General features: G+C 37.6%; 2 long non-coding RNA genes across 2 annotated transcripts; both read left to right on the top strand.

The window, feature by feature from the left end:
- The first annotated feature begins 11,213 nt into the window (after positions 1-11,213).
- Positions 11,214-17,754, top strand: LOC114275029 (uncharacterized). Its single transcript, XR_014341057.1, has 3 exons — positions 11,214-11,371; positions 11,485-11,582; positions 17,694-17,754. It is a non-coding gene; the product is annotated as an uncharacterized LOC114275029 (long non-coding RNA).
- Positions 17,755-18,085: 331 nt separating this feature from the next.
- LOC145799061 (uncharacterized) lies at positions 18,086-19,369 on the top strand. The gene is made up of 2 exons (XR_014341058.1): positions 18,086-19,103; positions 19,190-19,369. It is a non-coding gene; the product is annotated as an uncharacterized LOC145799061 (long non-coding RNA).
- The last annotated feature ends 1,956 nt before the right edge of the window (positions 19,370-21,325 follow it).

Genomic DNA, 21,325 nt, shown 5'->3' with positions numbered 1-21,325 from the left:
GTTCTGGCATGACGGGGCCTATCCCGATTTTCTGACTGGTTTGAACTACCCTCAGGTGGAGTGGGGAAAGCATCCTCCACAATTTTTGCCACAACTGCGGATACCTGTTGCTTATTCATCCCCCCGGCTTTCAAAGCCTCGACTACCCATAGCAGTTGTTCAATGGGATCGACATCTGCCTTCATTTTGTCTTTTCCTCTGGCCTCAGCCTGATCGAGGGTTTGGGTTGATGTTGATATGTCATTGCCGTAGCTGGAGGCCATCTCCGGTTGGCTAAGTTCGATCACAATTCGCCCCAACAGCGGGGGCTCCTGGGGTACAAAACTCCCTGCATATGGTGCGGCTGGCGGTGAAGCTGACATTCCGTAGGCGAGATCCGCCACAGACCTCTGGAGATCACCTATCATCCCCATCAGTTCAAATGTAGTAGGCTCGCGAGCCTGGTATAACTGGGGGGCCCAGACCGGGTGCGCAACAGGCGACCTGGGTGGATGTGGCATATCAATTTAGGTCTCACCTTGCAGAGTGATCCCTTGCTCTAATGCAGCAGTCATAACCACGATCTCTTCTGAATTCTGCGTCATCACAAGTCCTGCCTCGGCAAGGGGAGCACTAGCTATTCTGTACCAGCTGTCCGAATTGAAAGAGACAACAAACAGCATTTCAGCCCAAACAGATCAAACATGGATGTAGCTGAACGACTGCACTCTACTACTGATCACTGTTCCCCAGAAATCACTGTCCCCAAAAACTGAACCTGATGCCCGCAGATAACTGGTTCCTCAACAACACTGATACTGGTGCCCTTGGGTCCGATATTCAAACTTGCAAACTGATATGTATGTTCCTGTAGAGATACATTCTAAAAGCACATAGCAAGTAAAGAGAGCCAAAACACCCCTATGTTGGGGTAGGGTTTCCCTATCCTATTTTGTCAGGAGCTAGGGTTCCACTATGCACGCAGTAGTTTCAAACAACCTATAATCGGGTAAGCAACCTATCCTAGCTTGGAACGGTCACTATGGATCCGAGTATGCACTAGGTCGAATGGTCGAAAAGGGTGCCCGGTAAAACCGGGGTTTGTGTTCCCATACTGTCAGAGCTCATAACCGGTCAGCCTTATGGTAATGCCTTGACAAGACAAGCCTCCGGCAAACCGTTCAAGAATGGCAGATGGCAAACACTGTGTTCCTAGGCGCACCAATGCACATGCAATGCAAAGAGACACATAAATGAGATCAAAATAGGATATCACGAGTTCGAGTCAAGCTCTCTAATTCCCCAGCAGAGTCGCCAGAAACTGTAGATGTCCCCGAACGCCCCGGGAGGGTGAGCTCCCGTTCCGTTCATTTGTGGGGTCACTACAGCTCGGACTCTCAAATTGTCACGGTTCTTAATCTGAACCAAAGAGCCCAAATCCGGCAAATCATTTTGAGAAACAGATTTTTGAAAAGAAGTGTCAAACATGGACTGCTTTGCCAGATACAGAGTCGCCACCTAAATATTTTTTATGGGGGAATTTAGGAAACCCTGACTCAGTGCCGAAGGCCACATGTCCGTCATCACCGGAGCTGTCTCGGCTCGGGAGCTTGGGTACGATCGGGGAAGGTCAGCTATGAGCACCCCCTTTCGCCCGGTCCGAAAACCGGCCTCTACTAACCATGATATCCGATTTTGAAAACGTTATGTGTTCTTAAACCAATTATTAGCCTAGCGTTACTATGTTATGCGCGCAGCAAACAAGTATAGACTAGATTGCCTAATTTGGAAATAAGCATTGCATATCCGTTTGTCTTAAAAAAAAAGTACTTTGGAATTTGCTACTCGCAAGTAGGCTAAAATACGGATTTCAACGAGTTTTTCCAACTCAAACAATCCAACCTTCACCCACAGGCATTCAAACAATTTATACACATAAGCATCTAGCCACATGGTAAGCATGCCGTCATGATAGCATTCACACGCATGCGATATGCTAAAGCATAAATACTTACATCGTACTCCGTGCTAAAAACAGAAACATGTTAGCAATCAATGCATGATCCAAGTCCATGTTAAGTGCCTAATACATCGCATACAAGATGCAATTAGAGAGGCTCGGCTAACCTAAACATGGCATGTGAAATGCAGTCAATTGATGCACGTATTCAATTTGGAATTTGAAATACAAATGCAGTTAGCATGATGTACCGAGCCCGGTGTATGCAAAACAAATGTATGAATGCACGCATGCATTGCATAAGGTATGCTAATTTTAAATATGCCCTAATACTAACCATCAAAGCTGGTAAATAAAAGGGAAGAAAGAAGTGGGGATTGGAAGACATATACACCACTCACACACACTTATTACAGATTTGCCCTCGCCCGGAGGGACCAAATAAATAATACAAATTAATTAACTACGCAAGCTAATTAAATATTACGAATTTCCTAATCAGCTAACAAACTAATTAAGCTAGGAAAAGCAGTAAACCGCCTCGGGAGGAGAGCCAGATGCAGCGCACGCTCGGGTCCCGCTCGGAAGTGCACGGCCATGCATAGTCTGCCTCTGTTTTCCCTGCTCTGCCTCTCTGAAGACTGCCAAAGTCTCAGGGATGCCTCTCTGGATACTGGGAATCACCACCGGCTGAGTAGAATTACCACCGGCAGTGGTATGTGGTCACCGGCACAAAATGAATCCATCGGCTGGTGATTTACTGCCGGTCGGCAAAGAATGCCTGAAGAACCTGCAACTCACAGCAGCAGAGGACAGAACTTGCATGGCAATACAATTCAAGCAATGTATGCACCAATCATGTCCCCTATCATGTTTGTGACTCAAAAGGACATATGTCTCGATTCTCGGACCGCCAATCACGCATTTCCATGTATGACGGCCCAAAGAATCAAGTGTGCAACTTTCATGTCAAATGAAATGTAAACCAAACAAACAAACCAAGGCCCAATTCCTATCACCCAGTCAAGGAATAAGGCATGCATGCAAGATGCAATGCAACCTAGGCATGCGAGCTAAGGATGCAACATGGCATGGCAAGACACTTATGCAAACATACAAGCAAACATGAGGCAATGCAAATTGATGGAAAGGTGGACTTATACATGATTTAGGCAACTCTAAATAGGCCTAAAACAGTGGCCAAAGTGACCAAAATAAAGGACTAGACACATGCACACATGCACATGTTAAAGGAGCCAACACTTAGGCACAAATGGGACAACTCTCAAACACATTTAAAAGAAGGTAATCATGGACATATGGCATGCAAGGTAAGCATTGAAAATCATGTTAAAACATGGTGCCAAACCAAGTAACAAGTCAAGCTAAGCATGCAACAAATGGCCCAAGTGCTTGAAGCAAATCAAAGGGGCTTGAACCATGACCAAGCCAACCAAGCCTAACAAGCCTAAGAGGACTTAAAATAGGTTCAAGGCAGACCTAGACCATGCAAAGGGGACCCTCTAGATGGCATCTAAGTGGCTCAAATTCAAAGGCATGTACAATGGCCAAAACATGGAACATGCTACACAAGCTTTCAAAACATTAAGGAGACATCCAAGGCAAACATACAGGCATGCAAAGGGGACTGAAATGACATCGTGGATAGTTCCAAACCACTAAATCAATGCAAGAACGTCATGCTATACATTCATACACTTAAGGCCAACAAGCCGGAATGCAAATGAGCTATACTAAGCATGCCAAATCCGACCCAAACAACCTAGGACAAACCTTAAACATGGCAAAATGAGCACAAAACCTTCACAAGGCTAAGCCTAAAACATGCTAGAACAAAGGCTAACAACCTAAGGCATATTAAGGCAATAACATGGCATTACATGGTAGGTATGCTAAGCATGCATGGTGTACCAAAACCAACACACAACAAGGTTATATCATGGCATAATAAACATGGAAAATAGCCAAGACATGATCAATACACACTCTAACATGATGCTCTCTCAAAAGGCCAAAAAGGGTCCCTTTCAAGGACAACAAGGAGAGGGGGTGGCCCTCCCTTTTTGGAGACTTCAAGGCACCATCTCCGCCACTGAAATCCCTCAAGATTTCAGTGGTGAAGAGGCTCAAACACCAAAGTCTCGAAACTTGCACAAAATCGCACAAAATGGGGCCTTTCAAGGCCTAAGAGGGGTCAAACACCTCCAAACCAGAAAACACTCTAAACAAACAATTTAGAGGGCCTAAAAACAGAACTTTTTTGTATTATACACTAAGCTCAAAAACGATTTTACGACAGGTAAAAATACAATGCAAAAATGGAGAATAAAGGGGCTAGTTTCTTACCCTTGAAGACCCCTTCAACAATGATGCTCCAACAGCTCCTTTTAGGTTGAAAACAGCTCCAAAACTTCAAAACCAACCTCTTAGAACCTCAGTAGCTAAGAGAAGGTGAAACACTATGTGTTTGTGTGCAATAGTAAGACACAAACACACTTAAGCACACACAAGAGGGAGATATAGAGATAGAAAGTGTATGGATTCTAACCCTAGAACTCAAAACCCTAAAAATGGCTGTCTAAAAAAATTTAAAGTGTCTCAAGTGTCTAACCCTAAGGCCAAGAGAGAAGGCTCTCTCTTATAGAGCCTTTTGTCTTGTAAAGCTTACAAGACAAGCTTCTAAAGAGAGAGATCCCTTCATACACGTGTATGGAGGGGAGCCAAAAGCAAGACAGCTGTGATAAAATATCTGCAAAAGCAGATGCACAGTAGTCGGCCGGCCAAAGATGCCATTTTGGCAAAAGGGAGTGCCGACCGGCAAAATAGATTGCCGATGGAAACAAAAACCAACCGGTGGCCTCTAGCCACTGCCGGTGGTGTGTGGGGATGCCTCACAAGGCATTTCCTGCCCCTCCAAGGAAAAACACAAGTGTTTGGTGCAAAACCAGACACTAAACAGTCGAGTTCGGAGATCCTGAGGCAAGGCGCGCGAGTCGAGACCTCCGGGAACTCCAAACGAACACAAACAAGGGTAATCACCAAGTGTTCCAATGGTGACGTCCAAGTCTTGAGGACGGTCAAAAATGGGGTGTCTACAACCGTTCATCCCGACAATTGAGGACGCACCATTACCCTTAGGCTTTCATCAGCCTAAATTCATAACTTATGAGGGGGAGTCAGACCCCTACATACACTTAAGCCACTTTCGCCAGGTTATGGCCGTGTATCGACGAAACGAGCGCTTAATGTGTATCATGTTTCCGTCCAGCCTTGGCGACATGGGTTTAGCATGGTTTGAAAGGTTACCAGAAGGTAGTATAGCCTCATGGGCGCAACTAATGGAGGCATTTGTAACCAGATTCAGAACAAACACCAAGACGCCAGTGGAGATTGACCAGCTACTCTCCATCAGCATGGGGGAGAAGGAAACGTTAAAGTCTTACGACAATCGGTATTGGGAGACCTTCAACTAAGTAACAGATTGTCCTACAAACCTAGCTATTTCACAGTACAAGCAAGGTCTGTTAGTGGGTCATAAATTAAGAGATTCAATAACAATGACGCCATCTCTTACTATGGAAGCCCTGATGGAGCGAGTGCACCAACACATCTTGGTAGAGGAAGATGGGATGCACACCAAGGTAGAATTCGATACAAACAACGATATCGGACAGAACACCTTCGGCAAAAGTTAGCACGGTTGGCAAGAAGGACTAACCAAGCGCAAAAGTCTTTGCTCGACTGGGGGGAAACCAAGAAGCTTGGCAAGAATGGCCAAGCATTTAGCTCTTCTTCAAGCCAGGATAAGGATCCAGGCTGCAGGACGTTTGGCCGGAATAACCAACTTAGAGGTTGGCTGGAAAAACCAACACCCCTCCTAAGCCCAGGATAAGGATCCAGGCTGCAGGGCGTTTGGTCGGAATAACCAAACACTTTACTCTAGGTTGGCCAGAATAACCAACTTAGAGGTTGGCTGGAAAAACCAACACCCCTCCTAAGCCCAGGATAAGGATCCAGGCTGCAGGACGTTTGGTTGGAATAACCAAACACTTTACTCTAGGTTAGCCGGAATAACCAACTTAGAGGTTGGCTGGAAAAACCAACACCCCTCCTAAGCCCAGGATAAGGATCCAGGCTGCAGGACATTTGGTCGGAATAACCAAACACTTCACTCTAGGTTGGTCGGAATAACCAACTTAGAGGTTGGCTGGAAAAACCAACACTTCTCCTAAGCCGAAATAAGGATCTAGGCTGTAGGAAGTTGGCAGGTATGACCAACAAATTTTTGAACTATTTGGCCGGGATGATGGTTACCTCGGCCAAAGCAAGTTGTCAGCCGGGATGATGGTTACCTCGGCCAAAGCAGGTTGTCAGGTATGACCAACAAATTTTTGAACTATTTGGCCGGGATGATGGTTACCTCGGCCAAAGCAGGTTAGCAGGTATGACCAACAAAATTCTTGGAACTATTTGGCCGGGATGATGGTTACCTCGGCCAAAGCAGGTTGGCAGGTTTGACCAACGAATTTTTAAACTCTTTGATCAAGATGATGCTTACCTCGGCCAAAATAAGTTGGCAAGGTTAGTATAAACCGAGTTAGTCTGTTCGGCGAGACACAGAGAGAACGACTCGACGTATACAAACACGAAGGATATATACGTTAAAGGCAAAAAATCAGGGCTATTCAAATTTTTGGCATGACGATGGTAACAAGGAGAACAAGGATATTGGGGGCACGCCATGTATCCTAGGAATAACGTCGTACCAGATTAGTGGAAAGACATGCTGAACAACTGACAAGGCTTATTGGGACCGAACAAGCTGTGAAACCGAACAACTTCTTAGCTCGGCTGAAGGAAAAATAATCCCAATCATGCTACGCAGATGGAATTAAGGGGCAATTGAGAGGGTAATTTGTAAACAAATTGGGCCGAGCTAGGAAGTGTCTTCTTTGGGAGTTGGACCATGTAATGGGTCGAGATAAGGGCTGGTGTAGCTCGGTCTTAGGCCAAGAAGACATCTCATATTTTGGATTTGGGCCGAACTATGGACAGAGGTATCGGTAGAAAGAGAACCGAGCTAAACGATAGCTCTGCAGGGCGTCATCTCAAAGTCAAGACTGGTGGTAGTGCTTAAAGTATCATAGAGCCGAAGTAACTTGGCTGACCGCAATGTTAGCCGAGGTAAAGATGCCAGCCGAAATAAGTAGGCCTGGTGGTTAGCCGAGGTATTGGTGAAGGATGTCGGGCTTGGTATAACTCGGCCAGGCGCCATCTACATCATTACTTAAGCGTGTGACCGAGGTAATTTAGCTCGGTGTGGTTGCAGCAGCTTATTAAAAGGAGGTAGCATCAATGGCGAGGGCCGAGCTGTGTATAGCTCGGCAGGGTGGCATTCGTTAGATCGATTTTCGATCACACGGTCCGAAGGGTAGGGGACCGAGATAAAGCAGTTCGGGCGAAAATGTATAACCGAGGTAAAAGGTTCAGCCATCTCACTTGGCTTGCAGTGATGAGATTCCTAGTAGGACTCTGCTAAGGAGAGTTAGAGTCCTACTGGGATTGTGTAAATCATCTTACTTGGTTGGTAGTGAGTAGGGTGCGTGATTCCTAGGAGGACTCTCATAGGAAGAGTTGGAATCCTTTTAGGATTGTGCCAAGTAAAGTCTATAAAAGCTCATGATCAGACCTATGTACAGATATCCCAACTTTGATTCCTGAATACACAGAGCTTTTGTTTACTTGTCTATTTTGCTGACATAGGCATCGGAGAGATTTCCGGTACACACCCGCCGGCTAGCTCACGTTTATGTTTTCAGGGAAAAAAGCGACGACATTTGGAGGAGCGCAGACTTGATCAACAGGATTATACGAGAAGATTTATTTCTTTCCCGTACAGATTACATATATACTGTTACTTTTTAATCACACTTTTTAAATAAGTGTGATTATATATATATATATTTTTAATCACACATTCTAATTAAAGTGTGATTATTTATATATTTTTTAATCACACATTCTAATTAAAGTGCACACTATTACTTTTTAATTACACTTTTTAAATAAGTGTGATTATTTATATATATATATATATATATTAATCACACATTCTAATTAAAGTGTGATTATTTATATATTTTTTAATCACACCTTCTAATTAAAGTGTGATTATATATATCCTACTACTTTTTAATCACGTTTTTTAAATGAGTGTGATTATATATATATATTTTAATCACACATTCTAATTAAAGTGTGTTTATTTATATATATCTTTAATCATACATTCTAATTAAAGTGTGATTATATATACACTATTACTTTTTAATCACACTTTTTAAATAAGTGTGATTATTTATATATATTTTAATCACACATTCTAATTAAAATGTGATTATTTATATATTTTTTAATTACACATTCTAATTAAAGTGTGATTATATATACACTACTACTTTTTAATCATACTTTTTAAATGAGTATGATTAGATCACACTTTAACAAACGAAAATATCTCACTTTTATTAGAAGTGTGATAAAAAAAATTAGATTAATATTTTAATTACACTTGATTTGATTAAGTGTGATACTATTTATTTTTTATGTCACTTTTCAATTAAGAGTGATTGTATTTATATTTTTTAATCACATCTTCTAATTAACATGTGATTTAGGATCACATAAGAAGAATTAAAAATATCTCACTTTTATTAGAAATGTGATTAAAAAAATTAAAATGATTTTTTAATCACACTTAATTTAATGAGTGTGATAATATTTTTTTTCAATCACACATTTTAAATAAGTGTGATTATAAATATTTATTTTCATCACAGTTTGGTGTGATTATATATAATTTTTCAATTTAATTTTTATATTAAATAATTATTCCCATATTGTATATAAGCTCATGAAATTACTTTGGTAGAGACAGAAAGAGCTGGGCAATTTCTTTCTAGGGTTTCTTGCGGCTCTCCATCTCGCCTTTGTCGTTGATGGCCACTGATCAACGCGCCTCTCCATCTCCCCTCTTGCTCCTCCTCCTTTCCTTGCTGATTGGCGTCGCCGCTGCTCTTGCTAGTCGCCGTCATTGGCCTTTCCAGCGTTGCTTCTCCTCTCACCGTTGCTGCTTCTCTCTCTCTAGTTTATGTTTTCTCATTCACTGTAAGTTCTTCAATTCCTTCCCCAACCCCATGAACTTTTGATATGCTAGTTGACCTTAACCACGTGCACTGCACTCTTTGTAACCAATGAACCATTCATTTTTTATGGAATTTTTTTGTTGTTGGAATAGCTTGTTGATATTGTGATTCTTATCGTACCATTTTCCTTGTATGTCAAATGTTCGATAAAATGTGTCAATGGGAAACTTTTATTATTTTTATTTTATCTTTTAATTTTTAGCCAAACACCGAAAAATAAGAATGATGATGAAACTTTTACGGTAAAATTCTCTCTTTGTAAACCCCTTTTTTTTTTGCCCTAGTTTTTGTGTATATTATATGCATCATTACACTTTCTGATTATCTATGCGTTTTCCCTTAGATTCATGATAATCTATATGGCAAATTATGGAGCTTATATTTCATCTACTAGGCAGATTTTAATTTTTATATGTTATGCTTAGTGTTTGAAATCATTCAATCCAAACTAGGTGTTGATGATTTGGGGAGGTTGAGGCTCAAAATTCTGTTCCGGAGTTTGTGGGTCATCCACGGTAGGGGAATTATTCATGTGGGTATGGATTATACATTTTCAAGATTTTTTTTTTCTGGTCAGGCTTGATGGTAAGGTAATGCTAATGTTAATTCATGTTGGTATGGATTATAGATTGCATGTTGACAACATATTTATGTTAGTTAGTTATCTCAAAATGGGATTTCTTTATCAGCTGTTATTGGTGGCTTGTATATACGCATTTTGTGCATGAATTACATAGCAGATGTAAACATGGCCATGATTACCACGTGCATGCTTCTCTAGTAGTATAACTATATACGTTGTGCTTTGATTTATAGAGCTTAAGACAAAGAGAATATTGCTTAATATTTTCAAAGAGAAGCAGCAAAAGAGTGCTGAAGCTGGCACAATTCCAAGCTTCTAAAAGAAGGTAAGCATTGTTATAGGTATTTGAATTAATATAGGCCAGGAGATTTTGTCACTTTCTTTCTTTGGTATCTACTTGGATAGAACTTGAGTACAAAATTTGTCCATTTATTTTGGTATCTACTTGGATAGAACTTGAGTGCAAATGCTAAAGGGAGAATGTCCCTTATTTTCATATAGTTTTGTTGGTTTCGTTAATGTGACATTTTTTTTTTCGATTTTCATTTTTTTTTTTCGTATTCTATACTTGCTTTAGCTCTCCCTTATTTTGTTTTCTATTTCCCCTTTGTTCAGAAACCAGAAGAAGGGTCCATCAGTCACAGGGTCCAGAGGGCGGCTAAATATCATTTTCTAAAGGTATCATTTACACTTTTCCTTATTTGTTGACTGTTGATAGTCATCATCACTTAATCAATTCATCTTTGGCAGATAGAAACAAGCATATATCTCTTTGTCTCTTGGTGTGATATTGGGACTCCATATTACCATTTTTTTTCTTTCTAGATTGAATGTTAAAAAGTTTATTGAGTTGTGTAAGATTTCAATATGATTTCATTTGTAGTGACTAATTATTTGGTTTAGTATTAGGATGTGGATTGGCAATAATTCATCATTCCGTACATGTAGAAACAATCTGATCTTTTACTAAATGCTGATGATCTGGATATTCAAAATAAAAAAACACCACACTAATTATATGGCACTTGTACATAATTAATTCTAGATATTCAAAATATGGAGCACGAAAATTTCAAGTTACTTTTCCTCAATGAAAAACAATTAATAGTTGTTTGAGATTAATCAAGCATTCTCTAATAGAAGTTTTCATCTCTTTTTTTGTTGCATACATGACTACTAGTAAATATATTACAACTTTTAGAAACATAGAAATCAAAAATACGTATATGATTCTTTTTAAAAATAGATTTCACCAATCAATCTTGTAATATCTTGCTCGTCCATATATTTTCTATGCCTGATTCTATATTTGATTTCTATGCTACTACACTCATTGGCCCACATATGTCCTTGACGGTAGGCCTAATAATCTTTAAATGGTTTGTTTTACTTCACCCATATTTGTTACAGAACATTGTTTTGTTTGTGTTTTTGCTAATAATTTTTGGATATATATCAGGTGAGACTGCAAGTTATCTACTAGGAATGAGTGGACGTATTGCAGCTCAAGCAGATGAAGCAAGCAACCCAATCAATGTGAAGAATCTATCTTTGGGTTGGATGATTGATTTTCTCTTTCTTGTCAGCTTTGTTGGTCTCTTTTCAATTGTCCCCCTTAGAAAGGTATAATAATAATAGATTATTACAACAAACCAATTTTAATTTTAATAATATATTTTATTGATAAGCTTTTTAATTTGTAATTTTTTTTGAATTGTTTTTCCTCTCCTCCTCAGATGATGATACTCAAGTACAAGTTAACAAACCCTAGTGGAACTGCAACTGCCTACCTCATCAACAGCTTTCACACTCCTAAAGGAGCCAAACTAGCCAAGTAATTAATACTATCTCTTACCCTAATCTTATTTAATGTATCTATTTAAAACTAAAATTGATATTATTTACCACACAATGTAGCTATTTAGAACTAAAACTGATATTACTTACCACTTGGCCCTTAGTGCCTCATGAAGCATTAAGTTTGAGATTCAATTCCCATTGAAAAAATTATTAGATAGTCTTGGAGCATCACATGGTAATACTCCTACCAATTATCAAATGTCATATCCCTTGTTGTTCTCCTATTACCAAACACCAAATTATAGGCTCCACTCATTCTGCCAATCACAATATTTCTGGACACTACCTAGCCATGCCCCAAGACCACCACATAACTGTTAGGAAAAATATGTGATTTCCACAAGTAAATCAATCAATGGGAATAAAAACTAATGCGGAAAAATTAAATCAAAAGCAACACAAGAATTTTTACGTGGTTCCCTCGATGTAAGGTACGTCCACGGGATTGAAATCCGATTCCACTATCAACCAAATAAGTTCCAAACGATTACAAACGAGACACGAATGGTCTCACAAAACCATCCTTAGATGAATTCCAAATAATCACAAATAAATAAGAGGAAAGACCTCACCAAATAGATGAACCAAAATCTTCAGAATCAAAGTTGAAGAAGACCCAAAATAATACCCAAATCAAATGCACAACGGCTGCCGAATAAAATCCACAGAGGTTGAATTCAAGCACTACCACTCAATAACCAAAAACCCATCAAAGATGAGTTAATGAGCACGGACCCCGAAAAGTGCACTAGCAGCTGTACCTCTTTTTTTCCTTAGGAACAACAATACCAAATATATATGTATATATATATATAGTTGGGTATTGAATTTTGTAATCAAATCCTAATTGTTATCAAATTGAATTAGGTCTCCATAAATTAGATATAATATAAAAATATATTATACCTAAACCAAACCAAATTAAAATTCTTTAACCAAAACTAATTGGGTCTCAAACTCCAATAAAGAGGTATATCCCAACAATTCTCCCCTACCGACTTAGGTGGAGACATCAACCATACTAGCCAAAGTTCGACACTTTAAATGTTTGTCCCTCGACAAAGTTTTAGTCAACATATCTGAAATATTATCATCCGTGTGAACTTTTTCGAGTTGCAACAATTTCGAATCTAACACATCACGAATCCAGTGGTATCTCACATCAATGTGTTTCGATCTCGAATGAAAAGTAGAATTTTTACTCAAATGAATAGGACTTTGACTATCATAATAAAGTACATACTTTTCTTGCTTCAAACCCAATTCTTGCAAAAATTTCTTCAACCATAACTCTTTTTTGCAAGCTTCTGTAATGGCAATAAATTCAACTTCGGTAGTTGAGAGAGCAACACATTTTTGTAATTTAGATTGCCATGCCACAGCTCCTCCTGTAAAAGTCATCAAATACCCCGAAGTAGATTTTCTAGAATCAATATCACCGGCCATGTCAGAATCTGTGAACCCATCAAGCATCGGTTTACTATCCCCAAAACACAAACATACCTTCGAAGTCCCTCGAAGATACCTTAGAATCCATTTTATCGCTGCCCAATGTTCTTTACCTGGATTAGAGAGAAAACGACTCACCACACCAACGGCATAAGCAGTATCCGGCCTTGTACAAACCATGGCGTACAGCAAAGAGCCAACTGCTAAAGCATAAGGAACTTTCAACATCTCTTCTTTGTCTTTCTCACTTGTAGGACATTGATTCGAACTAAACTTGAAGTGACCTGCAAGTGGACAATCAACCGGCTTTACTTTATTCATGTTGAACCTCTCAAGAACTTTCTCAATGTAGTTTTCTTGAGACAACCAAATCAACTCCTCTTTGCGATCACGAACAATTTTTATACCAAGAATTTGCTTTGCCGGCCCCAAATCTTTCATAGTAAAAGACTTGCTCAACTCCAATTTCAACTTGTTTATCATGGTAGAATCTTGACCCACAATTAACATGTCATCAACATAAAGCAAAAGAATAATAAATTTACCATCCGGAAAATTTTTCACAAACACACAATGGTCCGAAGTGGATTTAGAAAAACCATTATTCATCATGAAAGAGTCAAATTTTTTGTACCATTGCCGCGGGGCTTGCCTGAGGCCATACAATTTTTCTTTCAATTTGCAAACAAATTTCTCTTTCCTTTTCTCTACAAAACCTTCCGGTTGCTCCATGTAAATTTCTTCTTCAAGATCGCCGTGAAGAAATGCGGTCTTCACATTAAGTTGCTCAACTTCAAGGTTCATACTTACAGTCATGCCAAGTACAACCCGAATAGAAGACATCTTCACAACTGGCGAGAAAATTTCATCAAAATCAATACCTTTCTTTTGCCTAAAGCCTTTTACAACAAGACGTGCTTTGTACCTCAGATTCTTACCATCATTTTTCAATTTGAAGACCCACTTATTTTTCAAAAAATTTCTCCCCTTAGACAACTTCACTAAATCATAAGTGTGATTTTCAAGTAAGGAATTCATCTCCTCTTCCATGGCCTTTTTCCAATCACCTTTCTTTGCATACTCAATTGCTTCTTGGTAGCTCTCAGGCTCCCCTTGATCAGAAATCAATACAAATTCATTGGGAGGATACTTTCTTGAAGATTGTCGGTCCCTTGTAGATTTTCTTAACTCAAGTTGTGGTGGCGGTTCTTGAGTTGGATGCTTTTCCTCAATTTCTAGCTCAACTTCATTAGGATTAGCAGCATCCTCCACATCTTCAATAGGTGGCTGCATATCTCCCCCATTTTCATCATCAACTGAAGATGAAGGAGATGGATCCATGTCAATGAGGTCACTAGTTTTTGGCTCCGGTTGATTACCTTTGCCAAAGTCCTCAATTGTTTGGTCTTCAAGAAATACAACATCACGGCTTCGAATAACTTTCTTGTCGACCGGATCCCACAATCTATAACCAAACTCGTCACGCCTATAGCCAAGAAAAATGTATTGTCTTGACTTACTATCAAGCTTGGACCTCTCATCCTTTGAAATGTGAACAAAAGCTCGGCAACCAAACACTCTCAAGTGCTCATAAGATATATCTTTGCCGGTCCAAATTCTTTCTGGAACATCACCATTCAAAGGATAGCAAGGAGACAAATTGATCACGTCAACCACTGTACTCATTGCCTCACCCCAAAAGGATCTTGGCAATTTAGCTTGTGAAAGCAAACACCTTGTTCTTTCCACAATGGTGCGATTCATCCTCTCGGCAACACCACTTTGTTGAGGAGTCTTCTTAACTGTCTTTTGGTGCCGAATACCTTGGCTGCGACAATACTCATCAAATGGCCCAATGTATTCACCACCATTGTCTGATCGGATGCACTTCAATTTCTGCCCTGTTTCTCTTTCAACCATGGCCTGAAAATGCTTAAATACTTCTAGAACTTGATCTTTAATTTTTAGTAGAAAATCCCAAACTTTCCTTCAATAATCATCAATGAAAGTAACGAAATAAAGTGCACCACTATGTAATCTAACTTTCAAAGGACCACAAACATCCGAATGAATCAGCTCCAAAATATTTTCTTTTCTAGAAACAACATTTTTATGAAAAGAAACTCTATGTTGTTTACCCGCCAAACAATGAACACAAGTTTTGAGATGTGTACCTTTCAAACAGGGTAGAAGCTCTTTCTTGAACAAAACTTGCAGCCCCTTTTCACTCATGTGGCCAAGCCGCTTGTGCCACAATTCGGTAGAAGTATCATCTTTAAGTGCATTGACAACATCTTTACAAATTTTTCCTTGCATCGAATAAAGTGTATGAGTCTTCTTGCACTAAGCCACCACCAAAGAACCCTTTGTGAGCTTCCATATTCCATCACCAAATTTGTTGTTGAAGCCTTCATTATCTAGCTTCCCAGTAGAGATCAAATTGAGGCGAATGTCGGAAACATGCCTCACACCTTTAAGCAACAACTTGCAACCCAAATTTGTTTCCAAGCAAACATCACCCATGCCAATAATCTTGGACAAACCTTCATTACCCATTCGAACAAAACCATAATCTCCTTTGGTGTAGGTAGTGAAGAAATCAACTCGAGAAGTCACATGAAAAGAAGCACCGAAATCAATCACCCAATTGCTCTCTTGGCCTACAAAATTGATACAATCATCTTCACAAACAACCATGAGATCATCGGTAGTAACTGCCGTTGTGTCTTCTTGCTTCTTATCCACACTTTTGTCACGCCTTTTCTCCTTGTTCTTGAGTTTTTGGCATTCTCGCTTCATGTGCCCTTTCTCATGGTAATAATAGCACTCAATGTCTTTCTTTGAAAAAGAACCATCTTTTGATTTGTCACGGCTTTGATCACGACCATGAGGAGTCTTACTCCTCCCCCTTGTTTTGCTTCGGCCTCTCATAACGAATGCTTCCGAATGAGAGGAACCCGCTGATTTTCTTCTAGTTTCTTCATTCAACAGGCTACTAGTGACTTGGCCCATTGTGACAACTCCATCGCGCGCCGAATTATTAACGGTCACAACCAAAGTCTCTCAACTTTCGAGCAAAGAACTAAGTAGCATCAAAGCTAGCAACTCATCATCAAAAACAATTTTCATAGAAGCAAGTTGGTTAACAATACTCTTTATTTCATTCGGATGTTCCGAAATAGGGCTGCCCTCTTTATATTTTAAATTAACCAACTTACGAAACAGAAAAGCTTTATTTGTGGCTAATTTTCTATCATAAAGACTCTCTAATTTTTTCCATAAATCATATGCCAAAGTTTCAGTTGCAACATGATGAAACACACTGTCATTTATCCATTGACAGATGACACCAACGGCTTTTTGATTAAGCCTCTTCCATTCATCATCTTTCATACCGTCGGGTTTGCCACTATCACCCTCAATAGGCCCATACAAATCTTTACAAAATAATAGATCCTCCATTTTAGTTTTCCAAGTTACCCAATTGCTTCCATTGAAGCTAGACATACGACCCACATTCCCCTCCATTGATTTGCACAAATAAATAAACCCAAATAAACCGTATGCTCTGATACCAGTTGTTAGGAAAAATATGTGATTCTCACAAGTAAATCAATCAATGGGAATAAAAACTAATGCGGAAAAATTAAATCAAAAACAACACAAGAATTTTTACATGATTCCCTCAATGTAAGATACGTCCACGGGATCGAAATCCGATTCCACTATCAACCAAATAAGTTTCAAACGATTACAAGCGAGATACGAATGGTCTCACAAAACCACCCTTAGGTGAATTCCAAATAATCACAAATAAATAAGAGGAAAGACCTCACCAAATAGATGAACCAAAATCTTCAGAATCAAAATTGAAGAAAACCCAAAATAATACCCAAATCAAATGTACAACGTCTGCCGAATCAAATCCACAAAGGTTGAATTCAAGCACTGCCACTCAATAACCAAAAACCCATCAAAGATGAGTTAATGAGCACGGACCCCAAAAAGTGCACTAGCCGCTGTACCTCTTTTTTTCCTTAGAAACAACAATACCAAATATATATGTATATATATAGAGTTGGGTATTGGATTTTGTAATCAATTCCTAATTGTTATCAAATTGAATTAGGTCTTCATGAATTAGATATAACATAAAAATATATTATACCTAAACCAAAACAAATTAAAATTCTTTAACCAAAACTAATTGGGTCTCAAACTCCAATAAGGAGGTATATCCCAACAATAACTTCTCCTCCCATTGAGTGCTATCAATTGCTCAGGGACTATGCCTGTGAGCATAGTCGAAGATTTGCCTGACTCGCATGGAAGGAAATGCTTTGTGTGAGTCTTGAGATTAGTCGAGTACACCCAATGAATATTTTGACCCTTTTACAGATAATGTAGGAAAAAAGAGAAGAAATATTTATACCACACTTTTTCTAACAAAAACAATTGCCTTCTAACATTTAAGTTTATTCATATTCTTGATCTACAATTTTTCCTTTTACTTTTATCTTTTTTTAAAATTTTAAGTTGTGAGGGATAGTGGGGGAAAATTATTAGAATTAGCATCTTGTTTATTTATTTTTTTAAATTTTTTTGGGAGCTAATGAGTTAATTAATTTGGATACAGGAAACAAGTAATGATTCTATTCTATTCCTTCTGTGGTAGCTTTACTAATGCACTTTTCAATGGTTCTTTGCTGTTGTTGATGGCTGCGGATTTAGTAACTTTTCCACCTTTGGTCTCAAAGCCTTTAGCCAAAGGTTAGCTCTTTCTCAACTTTTCCTAATAATCATTTTATTATTTTATTACTTACTGCTTGTGTAAGTAATATTAGTGAAAGGAAAATGATTTGAAAACGAATGATATTTTTGAATTTGTGAGAATCATACATAAAAACTATGTTAATGTATCATTATTCTTATTGAAATTAGTGATAGGAGGATGGAATGTCCTTTGGGATGGAAGGCTTTACACCTTTTGATATTGGCACACCATAACCTAATGTCTTCAAACTTAACCATGCCCAATTTAATGTTATTCAGTTGTTTTATGAATACCGAAAATTTTCATAAAAATGTATTTGTGACTCATCATTTGTCTCAAATCTGTATTTGTCTAACATGTGTAATTAGATATTTACCCATAAAGTGTATTAAGTAATTTGAGTTAATAAGGCCTATTAATACCAAGGTGCATAATTATTGCAAAAAATTATTATAGTAATTTTTTCTTTGATAAGTAACAACCGTAAAATGAGTAACACAAGTATATAGGAAAATAGAAACTTAACCACCACCACCACCACCACTAATAGCATAAACTTCATATGCAAAAGAAAGGATTCAGAACAATAGATAAACAAACAGTGACTGGTGTGAACTTCAACATAAAGACAACAGGCAACATAGCATACAAATTTTATCGTTTTACATGTAGTTGGTGACATTAACAGCTGTCATTAAGCCACTTTGTTGTGAATTGATTCCCAAGGGTGTATGCTTTGCTCTGAAACTTGATTGATTTTAGGATTTGATTGTGTGTTGTTTATTCGAGGAAGAAAAATAGAAAATGAATAAGAGAGCATGATCCTTCATGTAACAAAATATCTCTGATAAATTACAACATTAATAAGTTGCCCATCAGTTCCAAATATTTTTTATATTATTGGTTTTACTTATGTCAAATAGAATATTGAGATATAGAAGTTAGAGAAAAGATGAGAGCATCTGCAATGGAGTGGCTAAAAATGTGTTTTATTGAGAATCTGTTTGACGTGGTTGTGATTCATGTGATGATTGTCAACACTTATACTATGCTCCTTGTGGTAGGTTTTGATGAACTTAACAAATGACAACCCTGTGTGCTGTCAGCAAATTGTTGCCTGTGGAGGACTGGGGAAACCTTGTCTTCATTGATTACTGGCCACTTTCCATCATTCAGTTCATCTTTGCCTCCCTTCAGCGATATAAGAAATGATACTTGTTGTCCAAGTCTTAAGACATTTGAAAGGGTGTGATCGGTAGGACTTTATCTTTTGTAAAATTAGAATAATCTCTACAAATAGTTAGTTTATTCATATGCTTCTAGCGGTTTCTGAATTAATTTTTGTTTTTATTTTTCAGGTTAGAAATTCTTGGAGAGATGCAAAATATGGTCAAAGAATTCAAGAACTTAGTTTTTTAAGTTTTTTCATTTTTTAATATATGTAAGCATGGTTTAAAATTTTTTATTTAATTCCTTTGTATATACTTTTGAACATATTTAATTTTCATTTATAAAATATATGGCATTATTCTATTCAATATGTGGTTACAATTCAAAGTATAGTATATAGTGTGTATTACATTCTTGAAATGCGCGTATAAAAATAATATTGATTATTCTTCAAACATATCGATTTTTTTTTATTACAGGTTTTATTTATTATTAATCACACTTAAAAAATGTTATTTAAATGTTTTTAATCACACTTTAAAGATGTGATAAAAGTATTTTTTAATGACACTTAAAAAGTGTGATTAAAAATGACTCCTTTTAATCACTCTCAAAGACCACACTTTAATAAAACTTAAAGGTGTGATTAAAAAACATACATCACATAAAAAAATGTAATCTTTATCTGTATTTGTAGTAGTGTTGGCATGTAATTTTGTAAGGTTAAAGGATACATAGATGGATCCTGCCGTATAAGCCAAAATCCAAAACGAAAAGGACAATTTTGTCCATGATGGATATGGAAAGACTATATCAACAAACCTAATTAAATCTTGTATCATTAATCAACACCTAAATATATGATTACGTGACATTGATACCTCATATGACATTTTCCTAATTAATTCTCTGTAATCCTGACTAATGTCACAAATACTAACCAATATATCAACAAAGACACAACATGAATAATTGATACATTTGTTAATATACTAATTAATATTTTAAACATTAATTATTGTTGTAATCCTCAGAATAGCAACAGATACTAGGTTACATTCATAAACATACAAATTAAGAGCAGGTTAAGGCATTGTTTGTCATTTTTTCTTGATGGTAAGCCAAAGCAATGTTTTGCATGTTGACATGCTCTAACAACTTGCTAGGAGGGTGGGGCTCAAAAAATAATCTTCAAAATAAATTTTTATGTTAGGACATAGACAACTAACATTCATTTTAGCGTTTTTGTTTGAGTTTTTTCAGGGATACAGTTAAGGAGGATCAAACAAATTATCAAAATAAATAAACATAGCATTCCTTCTATTTCCATACAAAACAATGGTGCTGATATTTGATATTTGTTACTTGGCTGATTTAAAGTATAATTTATAAGGTTAATTCAACTTTTTGTCCTTAAACTATGTGTTTTGAGTCATTTTGCTTTCAAATATTTTAATTGTGTCAATTTCGTCCTTAAAATATTAAAAGTAGGACTTTGCTCTCCATGCATCTAGATTGGAGGGTACTGCCCGAACTCGTGTGATCCATCACGGGTCCCGTTTCGATAATTCAAAGCGTCCATTTTATAGGATTCTTAGTGTATATCGTTCACCAAAAAAAAAAAGTTGATTTGATAATCGCAACTTATTCAATTAATTACATTTTTTTTTTCAAAAAATTGGACGACAATGATGTTTTTTAAAAATAGACCATTTATTTTTTAGTTAAAGTACAAAGACTAAAGTGAAGTGACCAAAATGAGATTTTAGTTAGGGCAAATTACATATACCTCCCTCGAGGTTTAGCTAAATTACAGATATCCCATTAGGTTTCGAAAATTACAAATACCCCCATGAGGTTTATATTTTCATAACAATTTGCCCCATAATTTGTTATGCAAATAGTACCTTCAGGGAGTATCTGTTATTTCTCAAACCTCAAGGGGGTATCTGTAATTTTGCTAAACCTCGAGGGAAGTACATGTAATTTGTCCTTTTAGTTAAAATACAAGAATTAAAGTGAGATTTGATGAAAGTATGGGAGTACTAATACCAAAAAACAAAAAAAAAATGTCACTTTTAACTCATTAGACAAGTTTTGTCAATCTTACTAACGATAAATGAACTGAAAGTAAAATGACTAGAAATCAGATTATGGTAAAAATACAGACACACTAAATATAAATTAGGAAGTAGCTTGCCTACAGTTTTTAATTAGACTGGACGGTGTTGTTCGGCTTGTAAGGGCTCAGCATGGGTCCCGTTTTGATAATCCGAACCATTCAATGTGTAGAACTCGTTGAATACTATATGCCAGTAAAAAAT

This window comes from Camellia sinensis, chromosome 9, assembly GCF_055761805.1.
Source record: "Camellia sinensis isolate YWXY chromosome 9, ASM5576180v1, whole genome shotgun sequence".
Taxonomy (NCBI): Eukaryota; Viridiplantae; Streptophyta; class Magnoliopsida; order Ericales; family Theaceae; genus Camellia; species Camellia sinensis.
The sequence above is the reverse complement of the archived record's forward strand: the minus strand, read 5'-3'. Positions and strand labels throughout refer to the sequence as shown.